The sequence below is a fragment of the Aegilops tauschii genome, chromosome 5, assembly GCF_002575655.3.
Source record: "Aegilops tauschii subsp. strangulata cultivar AL8/78 chromosome 5, Aet v6.0, whole genome shotgun sequence".
NCBI lineage: Eukaryota > Viridiplantae > Streptophyta > Magnoliopsida > Poales > Poaceae > Aegilops > Aegilops tauschii.
In genome coordinates this window covers 502,066,565-502,090,955 of record NC_053039.3, presented here as the reverse complement: position 1 = coordinate 502,090,955, position 24,391 = coordinate 502,066,565, and positions in this window count along the sequence as shown.

The following is a 24,391-nucleotide window of genomic DNA, read 5'->3' as shown; positions in this document are numbered from 1 at the left end:
ATCCTATCTTGCAAGTCTATAGTCACCTACTATGTGTTATGATCCGGCAACCCCGAAGTGACAATAATCGGGACCACTCCCGGTGATGACCGTAGTTTGAGGAGTTCATGTATTCACTATGTGTTAATGCTTTGTTCCGGTACTCTATTAAAAGGAGGCCTTAATATCCCTTAGTTTCCAATAGGACCCCGCTGCCACTGGAGGGTAGGACAAAAGATGTCATGCAAGTTCTTTTCCATAAGCACGTATGACTATTTTCGGAATACATGCCTACATTACATTGATGAATTGGAGCTAGTTCTGTGCCACCCTATGTTATGACTGTTACATGATGAACCGCATCCGACATAATTATCCATCACCGATCCAATGCCTACGAGCTTTTCACATATTGTTCTTCGCTTATTTACTTTTCCGTTGTTATTGTTACAATCACTACAAAACCCAAAAATATTACTTTTGCTACAGTTACCGTTACTATCATACTACTTTCCTACTAAATACTTTGCTGCAGATATTAAGTTATCCAGGTGTGGTTGAATTGACAACTCAGCTGCTAATACTTGAGAATATTCTTTGGCTCCCCTTGTGTCGAATCAATAAGTTTGGGTTGAATACTCTACCCTCGAAAACTGTTGCGATCCCCTATACTTGTGGGTCATCAAGACTATTTTCTGGTGCCGTTGCCGGGAAGCATAGCTCTATTCTTTGAGTCACTTGGGATTTATATCTGCTGGTCACTATGAAGAACTTGAAAGATGAGAAAACCAAAATTTATCCCTCAACTACGAGGGGAGGTAAGGAACTGCCATCTAGCTCTGCACTTGATTCACCTTCTGTTTTGAGTAAGCTTGCGACACCTAAACCTGCTTCTGCTATTAATTCTGATATGTCGCATGTTATTTATGATGCCACTTCTGCTATGCATGATACTTATGATGAAACTACTTCTGTGCTTGATACTACTGTGCCACTTGGTGAATTTCTTGATGAACAACTTGCTAGGGCTAGAGAGAATGAAATTATTGAAACTGATAATATTGATGACAGTGATGATGAAGACTCTTCCCCTAAGTATGAATTGCCTGTTGTTCCTGAGGGTTATGTTATGGATGAAGAAGCTGCTAGATCTATTTTTGCTTGCAGTGATAGATATGATCTTAAGAAGTTATTAGCTAAATGGAAGCAGCAATCTCTCAACGCTAGAATGAAACCTGACCCTGCTTTTGCTACTTCACCTATCTGTGTTACTGGTAAGGATTATGAATTCTCTGTTGATCCTGAGATAATTACTTTGGTTGAATCTGATCCTTTTTATGGCTATGAATCTGAAACTGATGCGGCACATCTTACTAAATTAAATGATATAGCCACCCTATTCACTAATGATGAGAGAACTCACTACTTTTATATCCCTAAATTATTTCCGTTCTCATTAAAGGGCGATGCTAAGACATGGTTTAATTCTCTTGATCCTGGTTGTGTGCGTAGTCCCCAGGATATGATTTATTACTTCTCTGCTACATATTTCCCTGCTCATAAGAAACAAGCTGCTTTAAGGGAAGTTTACAATTTTGTGCAAATTGAAGAAGAGAGTCTCCCACAAGCTTGGGGGAGGCTTCTCCAATTACTTAATGCTTTGCCTGATCATCCTCTTAATAAAAATGAAATACTTGATATCTTTTATAATGGACTAACCGATGCTTCCAAGGACCACTTGGATAGTTGTGCTGGTTGTGTTTTCAGGGAAAGGACACCGGATGAAGCTGAGATTCTATTGAATAATATGTTGACTAATGAAAATAATTGGACACTTCCTGAGCCAATTCCTGAACCTATTCCTAAGCCAACTCCGAAGAAAAGGGGAGTTTTATTTCTCAGTCCTGAAGATATGCAAGAGGCAAAGAAATCTATGAAAGAAAATGGCATTAAAGCTGAAGATGTTAAGAATTTACCTCCTGTTGAAGAAATACATGGTCTTAATTTACCGCCTGTGGAAGAAATACATTATTTTAATCCATCACCTATTGAAGAAACACATGGTCTTGATAACCCGACACAGGTAGTAAAGGCAAATTCTCTCTATAGATTTGATGAAGGTGATATTCCTTGTTATAAGTCTGCTAGCCAATGCTTAGATGAGTTTGATAATTTTATTGTCAAACAATAAAACAAAATGCTTATATGATTGAACACTTGAGTGATTATATGTCTAGAGTTAAAGGTGAACTTAAACTCATTAGTAAACATGCTTCTATGGTTACCACTCAAGTAGAACAAGTACTTAAAGCTCGGAATGATTTGCTCAATGAATTGAATAGTAAGAATAATGACTTTGCTGTTAGAGTGGCTACTAGAACTGGTAAAATGACTCAGGAACCTTTGTATCCTGAAGGCCATCCTAAGAGAATTGAGCAAGATTCTCAGAGAACTAATGTGGATGCACCTAGTCCTTCTAAGAGGAAGAAAAAGAAAAATGATAGGACTTTGCATGATTCTAGTGAACCTGTTGTAGACAAACCTGAGAATCCCAATGATATTTCTATTTCTGATGCTGAAACACAATCTGGTAATGAACATGAACCTAGTGATAATGTTAACGATGATGTTCATGTTGATGCTCAACCTAGCGATGACAATGATGTAGAAATTGAACTCGCTGTTGATCTTGATAACCCACAATCAAAGAATCAATGTTATGATAAGAGAGACTTTGTTGCTAGGAAGCACGGTAAAGAAAGAGAACCATGGGTTCAGAAACCCATGCCTTTTCCTCCAAAACCATCCAAGAAAAAAGATGATGAGGATTTTGAGCCCTTGCTGAAATGATTAGACCTATCTTTTTGCGTATGCGTTTAACTGATATGCTCAAATGAATCCTTATGCTAAGTATATGAAAGAAATTGTTACAAATAAAAGGAAGATACCGGAAGCTGAAATTTCCACCATGATGGCTAATTATACATTTAAGGGTGGAATACCAAAGAAACTAGGAGATCCAGGAGTACCAACTATACCATGCTCCATTAAAAGAAACTATGTTAAAACTGCTTTATGTGATCTTGGAGCCGGTGTTAGTGTTATGCCTCTCTCTTTATATCGTAGACTTGATTTGAATAAGTTGACACCTACTGAAATATCTTTGCAAATGGCTGATAAATCAACTGCTATACCTGTCGATATTTGTGAGGATGTGCCTGTTGTGGTTGCAAACGTTACTATCTTAACGGACTTTGTCATCTTGACATTCCCGAGGACGATAGTATGTCTATTATTCTTGGAAGACCCGTTTTGAATACTGCAGGTGCTGTTATTGATTGCAACAAAGGCAATGTCACTTTTCATGTTAATGGTAATGAGCATACGGTACACTTTCCGAGGAAACAACCTCAAGTCCACAGTATCAATTCTATTGGAAAAATTCCAACTATTATTATTGGAGGTTTTGAATTTCCTCTTCCTACTGTCAAGAAGAAATATGATATACTTATTGTTGGGGACGTGCATATCCCCGTTGAGGTAACCTAGTGCTATTCGAAAATTCTCCGGTTTCATGCAATTCGGAATGAGTTTGTTAACAAGACCTGATCAACCTTGTTAATGGATTCCTTTTGATGAGCATGAGATGGATGAAGTTAGAAAGCACAACTCTCTGTACCCTCCTTTTACTTTCTGTTATTTAGTTGAAATAAATCAAAAATAGTATTTTCTGTCTGTTTTCTGATTTATCCGTGCAATATAAAAATACCCCAAAAATAAAAGTTCTCCAAATGCCCCGAAAATGAAATATGATTTTTTCTAGAATATTTGAGAATATCTGGCACTGAGAACACATCAGGGGGAGCAGGCACCTGGCCACGAGGGTCCAGGGCGCGCCCACCCCCTGGGGCGTGCCCCCTGCCTCGTGGGCCCATGGTGGTTCCCCTCCACTTATTCCAGCACCCATACACTCCTTCTTCCTCCCAAAAAAACCACCAACCAGCTCAAGCATGAGTTCTAGCTCATTTTGCTGCGATTTTCGATATCCTTGCTCAAAGCTCCACTCACAAAACTGCTTTGGGGGATTGTTCCTTGGTATGTGACTCCTCCAATGGTCCAATTAGTTTTTGTTCTAGTGCTTTATTCATTGCATATTTTTGCTGCTTAGGTGACCCTGTTCTTGAGCTTGCATGTCAAATTTATTTGGTCCCAAGTAGTTCTAATGCATGATATAGTCTCTAGGCACTTATGGGAGTAGTTGCTATCTATCTTGTTGAGTTTGGTTCACTTTTATTTGAAGTTACTAAAAATTTCAGAAATTTTTCAGAGGAAGAAATATGTTTAGGAAAATGTACCAAGGTGGCCCTTCAAGGAAGCAAGGACCCAGACTTGCAATGCGCGATGCTGATGAGGAACCACCAAGGGACGCTCCAGTGCGGGCTTGTGAATGGCCTTCAGAAGACTTCATGGATCAAGAAGGAATCAAGGAAGAATTTAACGCATATTTGCGTAATGCCGATCTTGTGAGCTTCGAGGCAGAGAAGTGCCGTCAGTACTACTATTTCACTAGTTCCTTTGTGAGGAGGTTTGAATTTTCATCTTCACGTAATTCTCAAACTGTCCTGTTTGATCTTTATGAAAATTCTTATACTATGGACTTAGAGGATTTTACCACTGCTTGCAAACTTCCACAATGGGGTAGTACTAGTGAACCCCGCAAATCTGAATTTAGGGATTTTCTTGCTAGTATAACTGTGGGGGAATCTAGAGACATAGCACAATCTACCATAGGGAGTATTCATTTTTCCTACTATACATTATTTTGCTCTCTCCATAGGTAGGTGCATAAATGGTAAGGATGAAGCATGTCACATGTGTGTCCCCGACCTCAGTGTTCTCGGGAGTGCTGTACTAGGAGATAAACGTTATAATTTGGGAGCCATTGTTGCATGTAGGTTGCATCATAATATATTTAATGGAGATTTCTTTGGTGGAATTTATGCAACCCGTTTAGCTAATTCTCTTGGTGTAGCCATACGTGAGGATGATATTGAGTTGCCTCCTGCTTATTTAGATTATGAGGCTATGGTTTGTCATCGTTTTGTTGAGAGGAACGATCAGTTCCTCCAGTACCGACTATTCTTTGGCAGATGACGCCCCTATCACGTCGCTCTCCCTGCTTCTATTTTCAGGCAAAGGGGAGATATTTTATAACCAGAGAGGAGGTGGAGGAGTATAAGAGGAGGGCTGAGATAGCTCGCCTCCAAGCTGCAGCCCACGATGCAATGACTGCTGCATCTTAGTACGACCCCAAGTACAACTATGGATATCCGCCAGGCCAGCCGTGGCAATAAACACTACAAAAAAAATACACTTCCGTGATGATACGTGTTTGTCACAGTAGGTCGCGTTTTTTGTCATGCTTGTACATCCATGAAAAATTTATGACAGCATCAAGATAGTCATACCTGTGCTGTTGTAGAAGTGTTCCATGACATTACTAAAATTATCATCACGGAAGTGTCCACTTCCATGACGATAAATCGCGCGTCACAGAAGTGCTTTTGTCAAGGGTGACCGACACGTGGCATCCACCGTAACGGAACGCCGTTAAGCTATCGGGTTGGGTTTTGGATCCGATAACCCGTTAACAGCCCCGACCAATGGGGATTTTCCACGTGTAAAATCATCATTGGCTAGAGGAAACACGTGTCGGCTCATCGTTGGGACAGATGTCATCCACTCACTGGACAGAAGGCGCCTATGATACGTCAACACGTGGCACGGCCCAACAGTGGCCCATTCCTGTGAAAAGGCCGGCCCGTTTGACTTGGTCAAAAGCTGGCGGGTAGGCCCATGGAAAGCCTGTTAACGGCCTGTTCGCATATAGCCCATTTACAGCCCGCTAACCCAAGGCCCGTTACGCCCTATCCGAATTAGGCCCAGTAGCGTCATTTGGGCCATCCAATATGATTCCAGCCCGTTTTCAGTTCTGGCCCATGTATAGCCCATGACGTCTTTCGGCCCATATGAGGCCCTTTGTAACTCTTGGCCCATTAGCGGCCCGTGCTGAAACTGGCCCGTAATGAACAGTGTATCACTTTATACTCATTAACGGCCCGTTATTCCGTTGGGCCGTTTCCAGCCCAAGTTAACTTTCGGCCTTCTGAGGGCCCATTTATTCTTGGGCTCATTTGCAGCATTCGGTTACTTACGGCCCGTTACTGTCATTTTCTGCTTGTGGGCCAAATTCAGCCCGTCGTTACAGTCGGTCCGTTTGTGGACCATTAGTCTGTTGGGCCATTCTCATAGCATCACCAAATACGGCCTATTAACGATGGCCCGTTATGGTCAGCCCATGAACGGACGATTCCAATCTAGCCCGTTTACGGCCATAATGCGGTCTGTTTGGCCCATGTTTGGCCAATCAATCATACGGCCCGTATAAGGCCCATTGAGGATACGGCCCGCAGAAGGCCCATTGTTTCTACGGCCCGTAGAAGGCCCATTGTTTCTACGACGCGTAGAAGGCTCACTGTTTCTACGGCCAGTAGGAGGCCCAGTGTCACTACAGTAAATATTAGCCCATGGTTATTGTGGCCTAGTTTTAAAAAATAGGTTATTGCAGCCACTAGCTAACCGCGGAAAAAGAACTGCAATGACTACAAGCAAACATATAAACAAGACAACAAGGAAATAAATAAGCAAGCAACTAACGCCAGGCTATCATGGCTATTACACATATTACATCCACTGGGCATCAAAGTTCGCCACCAGTGCAAATATAGGGAACAAAGCAGCATATCATATACACTGGTTGTCAAAGTTGGCGACCAGCGCAAATAAACGCCGCAGCAAAACAAATCCAGAACTGAAACCACTTCAGAAGATCTCAAGAAACAATATCCTGGGTACCCATAATGCTGGCAAGATGTTTAGCAAGCTTATGAACTTTCTCTTGTTTGGCGCTTAAATCCTCCAGCGCTTGCTGTTGCACCAGAAAATATGCATCTGAATTCTGCAGGGACTTCCTTAGTCCTTCAGCTTCCTGTCGCAGCACATCTGATCGATGTCTTTCAACTTGAAGTTGAGACTCAAGAAGACGAACTGATTCAGGTAGCGAGTTCGAAGAGCTTGTGCCAGTAGTAGTGGCCAGTAACTCGAACACTACATCAAGACATGAGTTTTGGGTTCCCTCACTGTCGTCAGGATAGTTTTTATCAGCTTTCTTGGAGACCAACAGGGATGTCTCACTATCTTGAACCTTATCTGCATTACTTCCTTTACCATTGGATAACGCGGTACTATTCTCCAATATTTCGTCCGCATTCTAAAAGAGAAACAAGCAGACACATCACATGTTTACCATGTTGTATATGAAACTCATTTTGGTAAATGAGTTCAGTAGTAAAGTGGACAGGATAACAGCATGAAACAAACATATATCTATGTACCATGGTCACTTTATGGTCTATATCATTCTAGTTTTTGTTGCCAAATCAAGATAGAGACACAGTTCAAATAATATTTGTTCAAGACAAAGCAGAATAGACAGAATATAAGTGTGGGTAACTATAGAGCAATAACAACACTTGTAATGTGCATGACATGAGAACATAATTGTTTATTCAATTGAAACTGAAATCAACATAGAGCAGGTTACAACAGCAAACCAGTTAAAGAAACAGGTTTAAAACATACCTGTTGCGCCATTGGAGTTTCAATTCCATCCTTCAAATTTGAAAATAGTTGGTATGAGTGAATACAGTAATGCAAGAGCAAAGGAGTATGAACCATAGCTACAGAACCTGACCTGAGAACAAACCTTCTTCTCCTGTAAGCGTTGAGTTGGGATTCGGAGTGGTGGTCCTCGTGCTTTGGGCACTGTAGTTCCCTTACTAACTGCTCGTGTTAGGGTGCTCTGTGGTGGAGACAGTGCTGTGTCAACTGGAACTGGGTTATCTGCCGGGGTTGGGGTTAGAAGGGGTGTAGCTGGTTCTCTGTCCAACTGGGTAGGGGTGCAATCTGCGAGAGTCTGGGTTATGTGTGGTGGATCTGGTCCTTGGGCAAGTACAACCGTGGTTCTATCTGCATCAACTGATAGCACTATCTTTTCTGAAGACCGTGTTGTTACTCCCTTAGATACTGCCATCACGCTCTCCAATTCAAATGGTTGATAAACAAGAAAAGTAATTGAAAGTATAGACATTGTATGATAGACAGGTGCAATGGATAGTGGGGAATAAAAGAGGGCATGAAATAATTCATATTTATGTTGTCTAACCAAACATGATAGCATGGCACAATTTCACATATATGATGGCTAACTAAACAGGATAGCATGACACTATTTCACATTATGATGGCTAACTAAAAAAGATGGAAAGACATAGTTCAAAATATGAGACTATGTAAACAGGATGAAATGACATAACTATATAATGTGTTTATTAAATAGGTTGGCATGCCATAATTCACATACATTCACGGATAGAATGCCATAATTCAAAATATGATGACTGTAAACACTAAACATGATGAGATGATATAACTATATGATGTCTTTATTAAATGGGCTGCCATGCCATAATTCAGATAGATGATGTGTATGTACTATGTAAACATGATGGCATGATATAATTCAAATATATGATTTATATAGTAAGCAAGTAAGCAGATGGCAATCCATATATGATGTAAAAACTAAGCAATGCAAGACAACATGCATGACATGGGTAATATAACCCTGCCAAGTTTGAGCATAGACCTCAGGGGGGAAATAGGACTGGTCATCAGTCTCTGAATCCTCCTCTGAGGAGCTCTCTGTAACCAGCAAGATGTCTGCTTCAGCAGGTAGCATTGTCTGCTCTGAATACCTTGTTTTCACTGCAGATACTTCCATCACCGCTTCAAATGGCTGATGCACAGGAAGAGTAGTTGAATATACAAACGTTGTCGACAAATGGAACACGTAATACAAAAAAAATGATAGCATGATATAATTCACATACATGATGATTGGCTAAACAGCATGGCATTGCATAATTCACATATATAATGCATTTGCAACAAGATAGCATTGTATAATTCACATATATAATGTCTTGCAACAAGATGGCAATGCATAATTCACATATATGGTAATTAGACACTGAACAGGTGGCATTCACACAAAGCATGTATAAAGTAATCAAATGATATAGCAATGTGAGACACCATACGCACGATATGAGCAACATAACCCTGCCAAGTTAGAGCATACACCTTGGGGGGGGGGGGAATAGAACTGGTCATCTGTCTTTGAATCCTCCTCTGAGGAGCTATCCGTAACCAGCGAGATATGCGCTTTGCCAGATAGCATAGTCTGCTCTGAAGACCTTGTTTTCACTCCAGAATTTGCCATCACCATGTCAAATGGCTGATGCACATGAAGAGCAGTTGAATGTACTAACATTGTTGACAAATGTAATATGTAATGAAAAAAAGTATGGCCTGATATAATTTACATATAAGATGACTGGCTAAGCAGGATGGCATTGCAAAATTCACATATATGATGCCTGGCTAAACAAGATGGCGTTGCATAATTCACATAAACGATGAATAAACTAAACAGATGGCATTCGCACAAAGGATGTCTAAACTAAGCAGATGATATATTTGATGTATAAAGTAAGCAATGCAAGACACCATATGCATGATATAACCAACATCAGCATGCCAAGTTAGAGCGAAGACCTCAGGGGGTAAATAGGAGTTGTCTTCTCCTTCTGAATCCCCCTCAGAACAGATATCTTCCTCTCGATTACAATCCGAAATGCGTGGAGGGGGGGCTGCCTTTGCGCCTACCATGGAGCGACGTCTGCATGAAATTTTATTGCCAAGCAAGGCTCGTCTCTTTTGCTCTACATGTTCAGTTCCATTGTTTACAATAACTGTCATGCATAGGAATAAAACATAGTGAGATTATGGAAGGAGTGCATGCAGAAATCCAGAGTGATGGTAGCAACTTGTGGATAGACCCAAAAGCAATAATAGCAGGCAGATAATGGCTTCAGTTAAAAAATACAGATAATGGCTTCTTTACTGTTTGTTTCCCACCCAACATGAAACTCATAGTAGACACCGGAGATTAACCAGATAGTAGATAGATACTATTGATAGCGGCCCCGATATGTACCCCACAACCATTTAAAAACTCAAGTTTGACCATTAGTTTGGAGCTGACTAAGAGTCTAATCGGTGAACAGGACGATAAAGTAGCATGTAATATTAAGCGATGCATAACGTAAGCAGACACGAAAGAGTGCGACCTCTCTTGCGGACCCGTGTAGTCCTCGAGGTCATCTGCTCGGTTGATGATGGTAATGCAGTTTTCATGGCTCCGAGCGGCGGGGAAGAAGATCTGAGGCGGCGAAAGACAGCCTGAGGCCGGATCCCTGCTGTGCTGGACCCTTCTGTCGTTGGAGCAGCTGAGCTGGGGTGGACGACGGCGCATCAGGAGCGGGACAGACCACGCAAGGTTTTCTTTGACAACTATCTACAAGAGAAGTAATTCTGTAAGGGCTCGTTTGAATTGGAGGATTCCAACAATGCAGGGATAGGAAATAGACAGGAATAGGATAGAAATGCACGTGCAAAATAGAGAATTTAAAAACACAGGATTTCTGCCAATCTGGGTGTTTGATTCACAACAATTGGAAGATCACAGGATGCAAAGAAGCATGGTGAGATTAAGTCAAACAACAGGAAAATGTACGGTTATAATGTTATTATGCTACTATCTCTTAGTCTTGTGCTTCATGAATAGGAATTTGAAAAGGAGGACAAGTGAAAATTAAAATTCCTACGCTTTTTCTTTCAAGGAGACACTAAAGGAACAAATCTGTGTGCTCAGTGGACAATATATATAACATGTAGAGTAAAAAAGAGATGCAACAAGTGTACAACCTCTTTGGGGAAGCCATGTCGATCTCAGCGTGATTGGGTTGGCCGGTGAGGATGCTCCGGCTGACTTTGCTGTCGGAGGAGGGGAAGAAGATCTTAGGCGTCTGGAGATGGAGCCCGAGGTACTGCTCCGCTGTGATGGAGGGTTTCGTCGTTGGAGCAGCTCCGGTGAGTTGTACGACGCCGAGGCTGAAGCAGGACAAGAGAGACAACGAACAATGTTAACCTGAGTGGAATTCTAATAGCATCTCCAATAGATGACGTAAAATACATAACCACAAAGTGCTAGATGTAAAATACATCAGCCGCTCATCTCTGAACTTAACTGTCGAAACTGAACTTAACTGTTGAAACTGAACTTAACTGTCGAAACTGAATTTTGCTGTCGAAACTGAACGCACTAGCAAGGTGAGGCTACACGTCGGTCGACTGACTTTTTCATCTCTGGTCAGTCGATTTTGCAGCCGTTGGATACGAAATCAAGGGCCTGCGGTTCATCTTCAACCTCCACCCCCCTGAGCCGCCAGCCACCACAGGCCAAACAGCAGCCCCCCGCCGCCCGCGGCCGGCGATGCGCCGCCCCGCCCGCCCCGAAAACACTCCCCACCGCCGGTCCGCCCCGGCCATCCCTCTAGCCCCCCCCCGTGCCGAGCTTTTTCTCCGGCGATCCCCACGCCACCGCCCCGCCAACGCCCCGCCACTGCCGGCGACCACCACCCCATCCTGAACCCTAAGATAGATAGTGGGGTACCTCTCAAGCGAGCCCCCCTCCCCGCTGCGGTTGGTTCTTCCTTCACTCCGGCGAGGCCCCCCACCCCCTGAAAATCGACTGACCAAAAAGTCGATTCAGTCGACTGAAGTGTAGCTAAATCGGAGCAGCATGGCAAGCAAGAGCAAGAGCGAGAGCAGCAGCGCGAGCAAGAGCAATAGCAAGAGCAGACCAGGCAGGGGACCGAGAGCAAGAGCAGAGCAGCAGCGCGAGCGAGAGCTAAAGCAGCAGCAGCTCCTACTGATGTGGACGTTGCCGCCGAGGGAGCGACACTGTGGAGGAAGTGGCCGGCGACGCCGCCGTGGATGGAGCCGTGCCGTGTCGGCTCGGGACCGAGCGCCGGCAGCACCGTGAGATCGAATCAAGAAGAAAATGCAGCGATTAGTGTACAACCTCTTTGGTGGCGCCGATTAGGCCGTAGCTTCATCCGAGGAAACGGTGATGATGATGCTCTTCCGGTGGTGCAGGTGAAGACGGCGGTGTGGGAATGGAGGTGGCGCGAAAGACGAGGGGAACGTCGGGGCAGCTCCTTGGAGGTGGAGGACGGGGTGGCTGAACCGGCGGGATGATGAGATCGACGACAGATCCTCATCCGGTACGGTGGATGAGGGACGTCGAGGTGTTGCTGTGGACGACGTCGTCGGGGAAGAGGCTCCGGCTGGGTGGCGGACGGAGCAGGGTGTGGGGTTTCGTCGCGGGCTTTCGCAGCCTCGGTGTACGAATGGGTGGGTGGATGGGATGGCAGTGGGGAACCATGGCTTAGAGACGTGCTTGTCCGAAATGTGGGGTAAGTTACGAAAGTACCCCCACCGATTTGAGGCGGTTCTTTCGGTTCAGGGGTACCACGGGCATTTCGCGTGTCGGGATTTCACAGGAGGTGGGAGTTTTCACGCGCATTGTAATTTCGGAATAGCAAGGCGCGGGTTGAGATGGAGGGAGTTGTCGGAGCACAACGAGACAAAGATATATCTTAAATATTTCGGGCTAACAAGGCGCGGGTTGAAATTTCCGGACAAGCCTAACGTGTACTGTACCAAATCAATGCGCACTACAAATGTCATTCAAAACTTTGAATTCATGTTATGTTCAATTAAAATATTTCGCTACGTGTATAATGCATGCAACCTACTACTCAAATGAACGTTTTAGTGCATTCCAAACGTATATACTACCGCTTCAATATGAACTAAATTTGAATTAGTTTCTCTATTTGAATAAGATCTACAGTAATGATTGTTGTGAAGTCAAAGCATTTGAATTCATTTCTCTGTTTTAATAAGATCTACAATCATCATTATTGTCAAGTTAAACCATCGTTTGTGTATTATCTTCACAGCACACCACATGATTAGTCTCGAGTTACATATGAACTATGTGTACTATATGAACTCGAACTAGATTTTTTGAATCCACTTTATTTTGATTTCAAATCACATTACATTTCTAGCTCTAGCTAGATCTTCATAATCTAAACCATGTCTCATATGTATAATGTGTTTATCACATTATGTATGGTGCCCTGCCCCCTACGCCTACAAGTATTTAGATGTGAGTTGCAAACACCACACATTACCACAAATTCAAATAAAATGTGAGAATGTTCGATATATAGTATTGTTTAGATTGTTCGATATTTAGTTGTAAGCTGCAAACGCCACACATTATCACAAATTCAAATAAAATGTGAGATTGTTTGATGTATAGTATGGTTTAGATTGTTCGGCATTTAGCTATGAGTTGCAAACGCCATGCATTATCACATTATGGTATAACATGTGCACAGCACGTGTATCACCGCTATATTCATGCATGCAATGTTTAAAACACTATGATCTCCTTTTCAAATATATGAATCCGCTTTCATATCAAATTATGATCTTTGTTAGTCTCTTACACCCACACAATCCTCTAACCTTTGTAGCTACCACTAACTTTCTCTCGTGCATGCACACGCCCTCCTCGCGCTCCCCCTCCCTCGGCATTCTATCCACCAGGCACATTCATTTTTTTCTTTAGGTCGTTCTCCCAGAGTCTCCACAACTCCTTTCCGACACACACCGATCGATAAACCTCTCCAGCGATGCCTGCCTACAACATACACAAACACCTTCAATCTCCTCCTTTATGTGTCCTTGCCTCGTGTCTCTCATACGGTCAGACACACGTGTAAAATCTCGCCCCTCTTTTCATTGATCTCACAACCGCACACTCCTCCCCCTATCTAGCTAGTAGTTGGGCCTCTCGCACCACCTCCTAGCTCCATTCTCTCTGTCTATCCGTTTCGCTGGGCCTTATTTGCCTCTAACAAATGGACGTACACCGACCGATCTCTCGCTATACATATAGCTAGCTAGGTCCTTATAACTCGTTTTTACCCACACGTCAATCGATCTACCTCATTAGTTGTGTCTCTCCCTTCCTCCGACAAACAACAATTGATCTACCGATCTAGTTAGGTTTGCTTACCAAACACATGGTTCCCCTTCATCATCCATGGATGCGTCCCGACAGATCTATCACGCACAGGCACACACAGAAACACATCCCCACTCTTATTGATAACATTGCAGTTCCACCCTCAGTTTGTCTAGTAGGCCTCTCCCACCATCTTCGAGAAGCAACTCCATCACCCATCCAGCACTCTACCCCTCTCCCTCCCTCTCCCTCCCTCTCTCTCCTCTCTCTCTCTGTCCCATCATATTTCCCGTCCTTCAGTTATGTATGGATGTCGACCGATCTCCCTCAAGACATAGCTGGGTCTCTCCTTCTCAACACATATACGAGTTGTTCTACCTCTATAGTTAGGCCTCTGCCTACCCCTCCCCCCACACACACCGATACATCGAGTGCTCTAGTCATGTCTCCCGGCCACACACAAACTTGACATGTGCCCTCTAACGTTCCGGTAGGCCAGTCGCCCTATATCTTTGACTTGCACACACACACAATTTCGATGGCTCTCTTCATCGATCTCGCACCCACCCACTTGATCCTCTCTTCGACTCTATCGATAGCTATGACCGCTCCCTCTCTTCTCGTGGATTGCCCGACCCTCTATGTATGATATGGATAGGCCTCCATTTCACACACATTGCATGCAAAATTTTGTTTGAGATGTCATCGACACATATTCCCACAAATAATTCACGAAATCAACCCCCCACCCCACCCCACCCCAAAACAAAAAACACTCACGAACGCGGTTTGTATCTCTCACACACACCCACGTAGGTGGGGGACGTGCACGAAGAGAAGAGGTGCATGCACGGCGCACGTACTCCCGTCCCTTTCCCAACCACACCCGCGCGGGTACACGGTGGAGCTCATTTCTGTATGAAAAAGGAAGCCCACGTGGTAATTTGGCATGTGTACTGGTTGTCCACTTGGTGGAGGGAGGATCGTCTACCACAGGTGAACAAACAAATTGCGACTTGATGTGTTATGTTAAAAAAGAGGCAAACCATGTGGGGCCTACCTTAGAGGCAAGGCTCTATACACTGGAGTACTTTTGATGTGTCCCGTCAACTCGCAGAACGAGGAGAAGCATGCTTAGTACGCCGTCTCCCCCGCCCACGGGCGCGGTGGCTCGCAGGATGAGGTGAAGCTTGCTCCGCCTTACGCCCGCTCCCTCGCCCATGCGCGCGGTGGCTCGCAGGACGAGGAGAAAAATTTACTACTCCCTCGGTTTACTCCTCGTCCCTACTACCTTGGTTATAGAAATTATATCATATTGTTTGGAATATATATGTCCTTTGGTAGATTTCAATATGAACTACTAGTACATACTCCAAACACAGATGTATATAGACGTATTTTAGAGTGTAGATTCACTCATTTTGCTCTGTATGTAGCACTCTCCCTCGCCCCTCGACCCTCGCCTACGTGGTGGACGTGCAGCAATTCATTCGGTCTCATATAGCCAGAACGATATATACTGCACTACCATTATTGCTCGACTTCCCGAAGAGGCAAAGAGCCAATCGCAAGGTTAATATTTTGGAGATGCCAAGCGCAAGGTTATAGGAGAACGAGTAGTAGGTGCCGCGACATTTATAAATAAAGTTTTTTTTCTTCAGTGGCACGTACGCAATATGATAGGTTCATATGGAGAGAAAAGGAAACCGCTCCACTATATACATAGTCAGGACAGGCCAGCCTACACGGTTGCTTGCTGGGGTTGCTCTCTTCACACTCTCTCGCACAAAACGACTGTGGCCACATCTCCAACATCCCGGCGGATCACGTCCGCTTGGGGAAGGGGTGGATGCTTAGTGTAGATGCGGTGGCCGTCGCCGACGGCGAAAACCCACTTTCGGCACGTCCCGATCAGGGGTCCCCGCTGTTCTCTCTCATAAAGCTGGTGAGGTTGCCTTCGTCCCTTGCTCACTGCCGCGACGTGGGCAGTTGCCGCCTCCCACCGCCCTCCTCAAGGTTGAGCTACGTCCCTCAGGTACAACTCCCTTTACAGCCGGCTTGCACCACTGCTCCAGCTGCCCCCATCACTCCCTGTGGATATTTCTCTACTTCTTTGCCCCGCACATACCTCTACTGGCTTCTACGTACTGTATTTATGATGAGTTTATGTCTCATCAACTAGTCCCAGTAATCTTATTCTAATCACGCTTCTTCAATTTCTTTGCCACAGGGATGCTCATCTCGATTTTGGTGAAACTGCACAAAATGATCCGATGGTCAAAAGGTTGCAATCTTCATTTATTAGGAAGCTCGAACGTTGCCAGCAAATTGAAGCCTGGTCAGGGTTCACGGTTCAAGGGCTAGGGACTGCATGGATCGTTTTTTTCTTTAGCTGCCTCTGTTCCAAAATAAGTGTCAACTTTAGTAGTAGTACAACTTTGTACTAAAGTTTGCACAAAGTTGAGACACTTATTTTGGAACGGAGGGAGTACATATTTGCTATGATCTGTCAATCATTGAGATGCAATAGCATGCATGTTAGTCTCCTTTGTATTTGATGAAATGTTGCAACGGGCAACCTTGGACGCAAGATACATGTAACAGAAGCTGGAAGCTTCATAGCATTGTACAAATTTATCTCGCTGATAAATTACAGTACGTACTATACTAGTACTTCCTCCGTTCCTAAATATAAGTCTTTGTAGAGATTTCACCATGAACCACATGCGGATGTATATAGATGCATTTTAAGTGTAGATTCATTCATTTTGTTCCGTATGTAGTGGAATCTCTACAAAGACTTATATACTAGTAATAGCTAGCCCCACACTACTAGGAATTCTCTATCCTCTCCTTGAGCCACATCATCAAAATTGATGTAGCCGTTAGATGAAGTAAATCAGTCCATAATAGCCGTCTGATCTAGACGTTGAGAGGCTCCACACTAAGCCACATGCAAGCATGCAGAAATACCGTGGCACATGCATGTGAGTGGGTTTTAAATCACATCAACATGTCTGCATGCAAGCATGCACCGGTAGCATGCATGTAAGTGAGCTTTTAAGTCCCATTAACATGTCAAAAAGAAAAATATAATCCCATTATGCAGTAGGAGTTGTCTGAACTTTTTTCCTTACGTGGGATGATCTAAATGACTATGGGAGTTTATTTAGTTTGGCTACCACATTTTTCATGCGGTTATAGAGTTTTTTTAGTTCTATGAAATCGATAATTTTGCGCAGAGAGATATACCGCTGTTCCACGGCAACGCGCGGGGACTCATCTAGTAATATTTAGGAACGGATGGAGTACTATGTAAAGAGTTAGGTGTCGCACTGTGATAGTGTGAGGTGGGCCATGTAATCACTGAGCCTGCGTGTTTTCACTGCTCTTGCACGCCTCCGCTGTAAGAATGGAGAAAATTGTAATCTAGTAGTAGTACCTCCTTTCGCCGAAAGCGTGGGACATCCAGCAGTCCTACCACCTCAGTAATAAAGACCAATGAGCCGTCAAATCACATAGACCCAGCAGTAAGTTGGACGGACGAAGCAACCATCACTCTTGCGCCAGTGAGAGGTCGCGTCCGCTCTGCCCGGGCATGAATGCGGCACTGATTCTTTGGAGCGGCGCTGGCCGTTTCGGGCAGGAAGCGCGCGCGGGCGATGTAGGGGCTTTGGGTGGGCCAGGCTGGTCAGGAGCGGGCGTGGCAGCTGTCCGCATGTCCCTACCGGACACGCCCGGAAACGAGAGGATGCACCGACTCTCGCGGCTAAAATCGTACACTACACAACATCTCTCTGTAGGAGTAGGTCGATCTGTCGCTCTCTATAACACACACATGCTGTTAAACACACACACACACACACACACACACACACATGCACACGCATGCACCTTGGTCCCGTTGCACCTTCTAACGTGACTTATTACACCTAGACGGAGGGAGTAGTAAGTATACGAGATACGGTGGCACACTGACTTAAGTCGAATACAAGTGCCCAAAATTTGTGTCCATGTTATAATAAGGATTCACTTAAAATAGTATGTGAGCGAACAGAGGGATCAATTGGACAGTGTTCCCGAGCAGTAGCGAGATGTGTGAGGTAAGATACACTGCTGGCGCTTTTAATTTTTGTTATTAATTTGTTTGTTTCACCCTCTGACTGGTGGGACCCAACGTACTACGTGGAGAGAGGTAAGGTGACTAAGGCTGCATTATTTCTGCACCACTTTGGATAGTCTTACCACCAAAGCCACATGACACGATTATGATTGAAATCCCAATGACTCCCACACACACACAAAAAAAACACGGCATGCTTGTCACACGAATGCAGGAATGTATAAAAGGTTATTTCCCTCTCGTTGAACATAACAGGAGGGTTGTGTAGCTGGTTAGCCTGTTCGCTCATCAAACTTGAGGTCTCGAGTTCGATAACTACACTTGAGCATAGTTTGTGCCAGGAGGATTCTTTGACTGGTCAAAATGTTTCCTAGGGTTTGCACACTTCACACACTCTCTCCAGTATATATATACACGCTGGAGCCTCAGCGCTTGTAGTTGCTCTCTTCACACTCTCTCGCCCTCTCCCGCTGGAGCCTCAGCGCTTGTAGTTGCTCTCTTCACACTCTCTCGCCCTCTCCAGATCTAAACAAGACTTCGTTGGCCTCTCTCTCCCCTCACTGCTGCTCAAAGAGCCGGCAGGATCCGTCCGCCGGGAAGGGAAGGAGGCTTAACGCTGTCGCCGTCGGCGAGGGACTACCGGCGCAGCTGTTCACTTTCTACCCAGCGGCGGCGCGGGAGGGCCTCCGACTCCTTCTTCTTTGCCGCCGTCCCGTCGCCCACCGAACCACGCCCCAAGAACCTTAAGGTATAATTTACTTACTCCACATGCATTGCTCTAGCTGCATGTATACCATGAATCTAGGACGTGGTTCAAAGAGGAAAGGAGTGGCGGAAAGTAGTGGGAAAAGTTGTATATAGCATGAATCTAGGACGTGGTTCAAAGAGGAAATGAAGGGGAAAGTTGTATAGCATGAATCTAGGACGTGGTTCAAAGAGGAAAGGAATGGGGGAAAGTAGTGGGGAAAGTTGTATCGCATAAATCTAGGACGTGGTTCAAAGAGGAAAGGAAGGGGCGAAAGTACTAGTTCAAAAAGGAAAGGAAGGGACAAGGCCGTAGAGTTTGAGCAGGACTAGATTTGCTGCGCTCACATAGGGAAAGGTGTCTAAAGATAACAAAATTGGGACCAACACAAATATGCTCCTTGGTTGTTTGTTCTTTGTTGCAACAGACTGTGCATGACCACAGTACATCGGTAGATGCACATGGTGCTGGTGCGTCCACTGTCCCGTGCAACTCATTAGCTGTTGTTAATCTAAGGCCCTGTTTGGTTAAAAACTCCCTAGTCCCTACCTGCTTGGTTCTAGGGACTAAACATGGACTAGAGGTTATTAAATGACATGCTAAAAGACCATGTTACCCATAGTAATGAACTAATAGAGACAAGGTGCGATGCGTGGCAGGGGCAACTATTGGAAAAAGTCCCAAAAAGACTCCCTCGGGGTCTTCTTTCTTTAGTCCCAAATGCCCACTTTTAGTCCCTAAAAGTCCCTCCTGTTTGGTTTAGATGGGACTGACACGGAGTTTTTTTAGTCCCTACACCAAAATGTCCCTGTAAACAAACACCCTCTAATAATGCCGCTGGAAAATTGATGCAATGCCACAATTAAAAGCAAATTACATGTTTAACGAATTTTATTGTTAATATAATCTCTATGTTAATATTTATCAATGCCACCGTTTGAGAAATGCTACTGTCTTGCTTTCTTTCCCATTTAGATAAGGTAGATGCTTCTTTTTGTTGGCTTCTGTGTCATCCACCGTTATTGACCACTAATTGTTTCCTTTGCACCTCTGTGTAAACAGGGTTATCTACTTCACCTCGTTGCCATTGTGACCTTTTGTTGCACTGCACAAAACACTTTTGTTTTAAGAGTGTTTTGTGCAGTTCAACCAAAATGTCACACCGACAACGTTGCTTGATTGCTTGATCTTAGTGGAACTGCACAAGAGGCGAATTTGGTTCAGATCTTCTTCTTGTGAGTTGTTTGAATTCCGCATCATGAGAGGTCAGTACTAGCCTTCTTTCACATGATTCTGCAGTGTGCTTTCATATGTTGTGCTACTTGTACGATAATGTTGCTTGATTTTAGTGAACTGCACAAATGGAGACAAGACTTCCAATCTGTATGTGCACCGTAATATCCCATTGAGGTAAGATAAGGATATTTCACAACTGCTGGCCTGTATTTTGCCACTTTCATCAGAAAATTAAGTTTAGTACTATACTTGTGCTCCCTAATTGACATGCCAAATCTTACATTGAAGGCGAAGCTTGTCTGTTATTGAACCAAGTGATGAAGGGGAAGAACAAGCGGAAGAAAAACAAAAATCAACTCCCGGTGCTGTAATGAAGCACTGGAACTGTGATGACACAAGTAATGATATAGTTTTGCATCTTAATTTATTGCTATGGCTGGAACGAGCAATTCTTTTGCCACTGATTTGATGCCACTCTTAATGTAATATGTAATTATCTCTACTTGTGCAGATAGGGATCTTCTTTGAAGATACCATATATTTTAGTGGAACTGCACAAGAAGATGTTGGAAACATTAAACTAATCGAGGAGTATATAGTAAGCATGGCCACCACCGTAGATAGCAACAGATGGTTGCGGAGAAGTGCTTCATCTGTATGCTCTACACAATAAGCCTCCTGACAAAGGTTGGTACTCGCCCACTGATTTCATCCATATGATTGAGCTTTGTCATCTCTATTGGTGTTGTGCTACTGTTTAGATACTGTCATGAAAAAGTGGTATTGTCCTTGAGAAGTGCTTCATCTGTGCTATTTTAAATATTTCCTTTCCTTTTTTTCGAGCAAACAGGGATGCTAGCATTTAGTAGTCCTCTTGTCTTTGCACAACAGGATCATCTTCCTCTAAAGAAGAATATGGAGTATGTGAAGTGACTAGTTCCGATTATGCCAGGATGAAGAAGCCCTGTCTATCTTCTCATCAGAAGGAGCAGTTGAAGGATGGTTACATTACTCCCCACAAGACCAAACTAACTTCAGCTCAGAAGGACTGACAAATCTCCATTTTTTTGCTGTGATGCGCGAGTACAATGTTGTTCTAGGATTCTTTTTGGTGAGTTCCATTTTTCTAAGAGTGTGCTCTACATGGACCATGTATGTGCCTGTTGAAACTGTCAATTCATAGTACAATTTGCTTTATACTAATCACTTCTTTGTATTTGTGCAAACAGGGGTGCTCAGCTTGATTTCAATGGGAACTGCACAAAATGTTCATGAATACATCGAATCATTCATTTCCACCACAAGAAAGGAGGTGCCGATAAGTTCAAGGCGTTGCAACATATAAGGGTGAAATCATACAAACTACGCGCGAATTTGGTTGATTTTGGTGGAACTGCACAAAAAGAACAGCTAGTTTATTTAGCACGAGGTGCCATGTCAATGTCCGAACTGATGGCAAACCCTGCCCATTCCACAATCCTAGGCATTTGATATTTTGGAATGTGACAACCTTGTCAAATTTTGCTCATTGATTTTAGCAAGACATGCGTTTGATATTTTCGAATGGGACGCCCTTTGCTGTCAGCACCGTTGATCAATTTTTTCTTTATTCTTTAGTTGTGAAGTAAATATTGCCTCTGACATGTGAGTCGCTGAGATGCATAATCATTGATTGTTTTGAATGTTCTCTATGAATTGCCAGGCCTGCGTGTTTGATTGCAATGTACAGAAACGCTAAAAAGTTGCTCAAACTCTTTGTACTCCTTCTGTTCCTTTTTACTTCGCACATTGTGAAAGTGCATACTTTTTTGTATAAGATTGGTCAAAGTAGAGATACTTTGACTGCAGACAAAACTTGTATGCACGACTAGAAAGGACCAGAGGGAGTACATGTGAAACTGGTGCAAACGAGGTGATCACCCTGGGAATAATGCTAGTACGTATTGTTTTGCATGTTCATCCAATGCCAGTGATACAAGAATTCGAACTAATCAAAATAAATTCATTCATACATGGTCGGATTTCATATAAATATGCCGGATTTCATTACATTTCATACATTCTTCAACTAAAAAGGGGTGCGCTGGAGGTATAATTAATTAACCGAAGCTACCCACCTGTGTCCCGCTGAGCCGAACAGAAGCTTCAGTGACTTAACTGCAGGTGCAGTTGTGTAACTGACATGTGGCCTGTTGGGCCCACGTGTCAGTCAGCCAACTGCACCAGCAGTTAAGTAGAAGCAGCATTCTTCTCCAGCGCAGCTCTCCGACTCCACGTCGCCGCCAAGAAGCTAACCGGCCGTCAATGGTCAACCCACCTAGCTTGGCTTCAACTGGAGGGTAGCAGCGGTGGCCTTACTTGGACCCGAGCGGCGGCGACCTACCGTGTTCTACTCTTCCTCGTTTTCTGTGTGGCACGGCCTCGTTGGCAGCGGGGTGGGGCCTCGGCGGAGCCGGCGATGTCCTCTGTCTCGTTGCCGGCGGGCGGCGCCTCAGCGGAGGGGTGGAAATCCTCCCCCACGTTGCCGGCAGGGTGGGGCCTCGGCTGAGCCGGCGATGTCCTCTGCCTCGTTGTTGGCGGGGCGGGGACTCGGCGGAGCCGGCGGTGTCCTGTGCCTCGTTGTTGGCGCCGCGGGGCCTCGGCGGAGCAGGGCCTCATCGACGGCAGCGGAGCGGGGACTCGTCGGAGCCAGCATTGTCCTCTGCCTCGTCCTCGGTCTCGCCAAACAGCGCCTCGCCCGCTTCATCGCCCTCTTTGCTAGCCTCTTTGTAGGCGGCCGCAGCCTCTGCCACCCGCATGCGGTACCGCCAGCGCTCGAGGCGGCCCTTGCGGGTAGAGCGGTACGAGTCGAGCAGCGCCTCCTGCTCCTCCTGCTCCGCGGCGATCTGCTCCTCCGCCTGCAGGTGCTCCTGGAGGAGATGGTGGTTGTAGGCGGCGTCGGCATGCGCCTCCCGGAACTGCTCCTCACGCATCTGCCTCACCCTGTCCATATATTGGGCACGGGCCTCGCCGATGGTCATGGTGCAATGCACCGGCGAGGATGGCGCGGAGGAGGGGGTTGGCGCCGGATCATCGACTACCATGTTCTCCATTGGGACGTCGTCGTCCTCCGGCTGCTTGCCGGCCAGCCGGTCGGCAACAATGGCTGCCATCTCCTTGTGGTCCGTCGTCCGCCCGTCCCGAAGAGCGCTGGAGCGCGAGGAAGCCATGGTGGGCAGTAGTGGTGTGGACAGGAGAAAGGGAACGGATGCGGATGACTGCGGCTATGGCCGACGCAACAGTTTATATAGAAATGGTGGGCGGGCGGAGGGACGGACGTGTGGCGCCGGAGTAGCCGCCTCGGCAACCGTGTATCATTAATGTGGGCGGCAGATGGACAGACGGACGGCACTTGTGTCATTTGAAGGCGGAGCAATCGCCTGCACCGGGAAGCGGGGCGGGCAGCGCTGACTGTATCGGGCGGAAAGCGCGCAGGGATGAGGAGATGACTTTACTTGGAGAGGATGACAATGGGGACCCACCAGGTCCATAGCCTCACGTACGCAAGTGCCTCCTTATTATATATATATAACTATAATTTATTTTGCTTCCTCCTGGTTTCCTGACATCACGGTCCCACACCATTGTCAACCTATGTAGTAGTCAATAAACGAGAGAATTGCACAAGAAGCGGCCGACAGCTGGGACCAAGTAGCTCGAGCAGTATTTGTGTTTTGGAGGTGTGAGCACTGCAGAGTTTTTCGATGTTTAGCCCAGATATTAATTTTTCTCCTCTGAACAACAACGAAAACATCGCTACAGGTATTAACTGGGCGGGCTGTGGCCCGTCTAGCCCAGGCCAGATATCCAGCCCAGATATAAATTTTTTTCAAGCTGAAAATGGCTAGCCCAGCTATACTTTTTTAGGAATACCCAGGCAAGGTCAAGTTGTTATTCTCCGCCCCGCTGGGCTGCAAATCTTTCCTAGGAGGGATGCATTAGGCTTAACAAGAAAATGGGCTTTAAGAAATAATAAATGGGATGTAATTATAAAAACTGGGCAGTAACTATAAAAAAATGCACCAAACACGTGATTACTTTATAAAATATTATTTTTGGATATTGAAAATTTTAATTTCATTAATTGTTGCGAGCGCAATGTTTCGTTGGATTTTTACGTAATATAAATTTATATTGA